Here is a 6000-nt window from a genome sequence, read left to right on the forward strand (position 1 = left end):
CACGTTTCGTTTCCTCAAGTTCAGTGAGCATATAAGCATCACCATCTTTCCAAGAATTCCTAATGCAAGATGTTGCAGCAGGAAGCTCACCATTGTTAAATGGCCCAGAACACCTAGCAGAAAAAGAAATACTGAATTATATTTTCTTTTTTAAATTTTTATCTATTTTTTGAGAATTTTATACATGTATAAATTGAAACATGATCATATCTACCCCCATGTCCCCATCCAATTTCTCCAACTCCCCCCCCCCATGTTGGATTTTGTTTGTCTGTCTATTTTTGAGACAGTCTTTCTTTCTTTTTTTCTTTTTTTTTTTTTTTTTTTGGTTTTTTGAGACAGGGTTTCTCTGTGGCTTTGGAGTCTGTCCTGGAACTAGCTCTGTAGACCAGGCTGGTCTCGAACTCACAGAGATCTGCCTGCCTCTGCCTCCCAAGTGCTGGGATTAAAGGCGTGCGCCACCATCGCCCGGCTTGAGACAGTCTTTCTATGTTGATCTCTGCTTGACCTTGAACTCAGGATCTTCCTGCAGTCACCACAGCCACACAATCAAAATTTTCTTTTGGATGTTCAGAACCACATAAGAGTTGTGTCTCTTCATGGTTGATCCTGAAGTGGCACCAACACCAGGGCTCCCACCCTCTATCATTCTACATTTTCTTGGTTTCTCTAGTCTTCCTATCTTGAAATTACATTTTCCAGAATAATGAATAATTATTCTGAATAATTATCACCATCTTGGTTCAGCATCTGCTCTCTAGGGTACCTGGGTTAAGTGAAAGACATCCCCAGTGGAGGGTCTGTTTGAAGTTCTGCCATCCACAGTGATCTGAATGAGAAAGAAGGCTATGCAAACTGTAGATGGACAGAGAAATTCTGGCAGAGGGAATAATCTGTCCATGTGTTACATTGTGGGAGAGCACAGAACCTTCAAGAAACATAAAGAAGCCAATAGAAGTCCATGGAGAGAAGCTTGGAAAGCTTGTTAAGAGCCCATTGGTGCAGAACAGAGTCTTACACTTTGACCTGGCCCACAGCCCTCTGGGTTTTGTAAAGTTTCTCCATTTTGGTTGAATTGTGACAATTTCCAAAACTACATTAAGTTGGTTTCCATGACTAAAGGGGCTTATTTATCTACAGTCTTGTCCTCCACAGCCTCATAGCTAACTCAGACACAGCCTACTCATCAATCACATGGCATGAAGTGTGTCTCCTTCCTCTGACACCTATAAGAAGAGACACACACACACACACTATAACACAGGCCTGATCTCTGCTCCAAGCCCATGCCATGCTGCTGGCTACTTGCCTATGGCGTTATTAACTTTCTAATAAATATCTTATTCCAAGTGGCAATCCACCTCCACTTCCCCCTTGAATCTCAAACTTAAAACCTTTCACAGAAGAAGCTCATTATTATACAGTAGAGTAACAGCGCAAGCCAGAATAGCCTCCACCGGGAACAGAGAACAAGCCCACTGGTCTCAACCATCAACCACTAGCTTGCAAATTTCCCTCCAGAAGTTTTGAGGACTCCTGGGTCCTACTTAAGATTAAGGGATAAGGCAAGGTCTAACCCAGGAAGTCAACCCTTGAGAATGCCTCCTGGTCAAACTGAATGGTCAAGTCCACTTTTTCATGGACGGAACATGAGTTGTTTGGGGGTCACCCTAAAGGCATTATCTTTCTCATACAAAATTTATATAGCTTTCCGCACAACCATTTAGCACATCTCCTGCTGTTTCGGCCAAAGCCCCGAGAGGAAAAATATCTAGAAGCCAGAGGAGAAGTTGTTCCTCCTCTTTTCTATGGAAAAGAGCTATGGGATACCACCAAGAAAGTTCCCCAGAATTTCCCCCTTGACAAAAAAAAAAAAAAAAAAAAAAAAAAAAATCAGTATCAAAAGAGTTGGAAACAACTCTCCAAATCGACTAAGCCCGACTTTCAACCTTGCTGCCGTGTTAGAGGCTCATGGTCTTCCTTCCTACCCTTAGACTCAGTTCAGAAGTCAGTTGTGGGACATGGTGTTCATGCCGGAAATCCCAGCTCCTGAAGCAGGAGGGCTGCTGAAGGTTGAAGAGCATCTTACAAGGGTCCATGAATGAAAAGCAATTTAAGGGAGGGGTGGAAATAAAAAAGCTTGTTTAAAAAGTTGCAAGAGAGAATCTCAGCTAATATACCAAGAGCCATCTATCCTTACTCCCATTCTGTCAGCACTAAAATGACATTCAAAACTAAGCCTCTTGATGTGGTCTTATTTGTTTTGAGATAGTATCTCACTCTGCAACTCAGGCTGGCTTGGAAGTTTTATTTTGGGATAACCTCAAACTCACAGCAGTCCTCCCAAGTGCTGAGATCATAGGTACCTGCCTTCATGCCCCGTTTCTATGTGGTATCTTTTAAAAACAGATTTTTTTTTAATTTTTAATTATAGGTATCTGTGTATTGATATAAGCAGAGAAGTGCAGGTGCCTCTGGATTCCAAAAGCAGTGAGTCTTCCTGAAGCCGGAGTTCTAGGTGGTTCCTCACTTCCAAGATGAATGCTGGCAACCAAACCCCGTGGGTTCTCTGCAAAAGCACAAGTGCTCTCAACTGCCGAGCCATGGCCCCTGCATTTTGTGGCCTTGTAAGCTTGTTTTCATTAGGATGAAGTAGTTAGAGATTCTTGCAGAACTAGCTGTACTCTCTTACGGTTTCGTTTTGCTACATCTCATCTAGTCTGGATGTGTAATAGAAGCTGTATTTCTGGGAATATGGGGTTGTGCAACACAAACTCCCAAGAAGTTGTTTCCAGGATTTAAGTTAAGAGGGACTAGCTTAAGGAGAGAATAGAAATTTGCGTAGCAAGTTGAGCTTGGCCTTTTATTCTTTTCTGAATAACGTGTATGTGGGGGGAGGCAATGAAGGGACCACCGCAGACACCACATAAAATGCATCTCCTATCAATCCATCACAACGTCCCGCTAGCCCCGTCATCTGCTCCACCTCCATTCCCGATGTGAACGTGCTTGAAGATGCCCTCTAGTCTTTGAAAAGCAGTTGCTCTGCAAGAGTGCCTTCATAACACTTCAGAGAAGTTTCTGACATTTTACTTCAGTTTATTAATCATAAAAGCATGATTTAAAAAAAAAAAAAAAACCCTGCCGGGCGGTGGTGACACACATCTTTAATCCCAGCACTCGGGAGGCAGAGGCAGACGGATCTCTGTGAGTTCGAGGCCAGCCTGGTCTACAAGAGCTAGTTCCAGGACAGGCTCCAAAGTCACAGAGAAACTCTGTCTCGAAAAACAAAAAAACAAAAAAACAAACAAACAAAAAAAACCCTTCCTGGGAAATCCCACCTGGCGTCTTCTTAGTATCTGCACAGCCAGACCACTCTGTACTTGGAGACTTGTTAGGAAACTGCACGATACTGTGGAGAAGTCTTCCGGTTAGACTTATTCAAAAGCAATTGAAGTAACAATATGCATTTTGTTGCTGCTGTCTGGCACCACTAAATATGCTAAATACAATGTGAATCCATTAAAACACCCCCGTGAAGTATCTCAGGCTTGCAATCCTTGCTCTCTGTTGGGAAATCGTTTCACAACACTCTAAAACATTAAGACTCCCAGTTCTGTGGCAGCTACTCTAAAGGGCAAGCAAAGCCCTAAGTGGAGATCTGATATATAATATTCACTGGCCTTTCAGAGATTAAAAATAAATCACAGAACAAATTGAGAACAAGACTTTTTTCTATATTTTTATTGATTTTTATTGAGTTCTACTTTTTTCTCTGCCCCCTCCCTGCCTCTCCCCTCCTCTTTAACACTCTTCCAAGGTCCCCATGCTCCCAATTTACTAAGAAGATCTTGTCTTTTTCTACTTCCCATATAGATTAGACCTATGTATGTCTTTGTTAGTGTCCTCATTGTTGTTTACGTTCTCTGGGATTGTGATTTTTGGGCTGGTTTTCTTTGATTTATGTTTTTAAAACCACTTATGAGTGAGTACATGTGATAATTGTCTTTCTGTGTCTGGGTTACCTCACTCAAAATGATGTTTTCTAGCTCCACCCATTTGCCTGCAAAATTCAAGATGTCATTATTTTTTTCTTCTGTGTAGTACTCCATTGTGTAAACGTACCACATTTTCCTTCTGCAGTCTAGGGGCATTTAGGTTGTTTCCAGGTTCTGACTATGACAAACGATGCTGCTATGAACATACCTGAGCACATGTCCTTGTGGCACAATTGAGCATCCTTTGGATATATACTCAAAAGTGGTATTACTGGATCTCGAGGAAGGCTGTTTCCTAATTTTCTGAGAAATTGCCACACTGACATCCAAAGGGGTTGTACCAGCTTCCATTCCCACCAGCAATGCAGGAGTGCTCCCTTTAGCCTACAACCTCTCCAACATAAGTTGTCATCAATGTTTTTGATCTTGGCCATTCTTACAGGTGTAAGATGGAATCTCAGAGTTGTTTTGATGTGCATTCCTCTGATGGCTAAGGATGTCGAACATTTTCTTAAGTGTCTTTCAGTCATTTTAGATTCCTCTGTTGAGAGTTCTCTGTTTAGGTTTGTACTCCATTTTTTTATTAGATTATTTTTTTGATGACCCATTTCTTGAGTTCTTTGTATATTTTGGAGATCAGACCTCTGTCTGATGTGGGGTTAGTGAAGATCTTTTACCATTCTGTAGGCTGTCATTTTGTCTTGTTGACCATGTCCTTTGCTTTACAGAAGCTTTTCAGTTTCAGGAGGTCCCATTTATTAATTGTTTCTCTCAGTGTCTGTGCTGCTGGGGTTATATTTTAGGAAGTGGTCTCCAGTGCCAATGCGTTCAAGTGTACTTCCCACTTTCTCTTCTATTAGGTTCAGTGTGGCTGGCTTTATGTTGAGGTCTTTGATCCATTTGGACTTGAGTTTTGTGCATGGTGATAGATATGGATCTATTTTCATTCTTCTACATGTTGATATCCAGTTATGCCAGCACCATTGAGAACAAGACTTTTACAGCTACAAGTGCTGAACTTCATCTTCTGAAGTCTAACAGTTCTGACAATTTCATAAAGGGCAGCTGTTTATTTGGCTTGCCAAGAATATGTGGCCAGATATGGTGGATCAGAAGTTCAAAATCACCCTTGTCTAGATAAAGAGTTTGATAAAGGCCAGTCTAAGCTACATGAGAACTTGTCTTTAAATAAGAGAGTAAACCATTAATTATCACACAGTCTTTGAGGACCAGCATGAGCAAGGTTTATTCTTAGGAATAAAAAGAATTGTAATGTTATCCCTCACTTCAGCAAATATCATTTAATGGATGTAACAAACACATAATCAGGATTTATACAAATTATATTAAAACAAAATAAAATAATATAATGATGAAGAATCAGAAGCACCTGTCTCCAAATGCAAGAACTTATAAGGAAAATAATCCTTCCCTGGAAGGGTCTGGATAAATCAGAGATGTAAACAACAAGTATATGATATACATACAATGGAAACTAGCCAGTTCCCAATTATCCATGATTATAAGTACAGAAATTATATAAGTGATTTAAATACATCTAGAAGATATGTGTGTGTATGAATTTTCAAGCATCTCAAACTTTTATATATTGTTTCAGCCTAAAGCAAGGTCTTTTAAGTCACTTGACTAAAAATCATTTGAGCTCTAACAAAGTGGTACCATATACAAGCTATTGTCTGTAGACAAGAGAGCCTGGTCTCCATCTAAACAGCAAGCTGTGGACCATTCATTCCCTTATGCCTGTAACCTGTGACTCCAGAAGCACCACCATTAGTATTATATGACTGACAAAAGCCACACACCTGAAGTAAAATTCTACAGAAAAATGGAACCAATTACATAGCTAGATGATAGGTAGATAGAAAGATTAGATAGATGATAGATAGATAGATAGATAGATAGATAGATAGATGATAGATAGACAGACAGACAGACAGACAGATAGATGATAGATAGATAGATAGATAGATAGATAGATAGA

Source organism: Arvicola amphibius, chromosome 3 (genome assembly GCF_903992535.2).
Source record: "Arvicola amphibius chromosome 3, mArvAmp1.2, whole genome shotgun sequence".
Lineage (NCBI taxonomy): Eukaryota > Metazoa > Chordata > Mammalia > Rodentia > Cricetidae > Arvicola > Arvicola amphibius.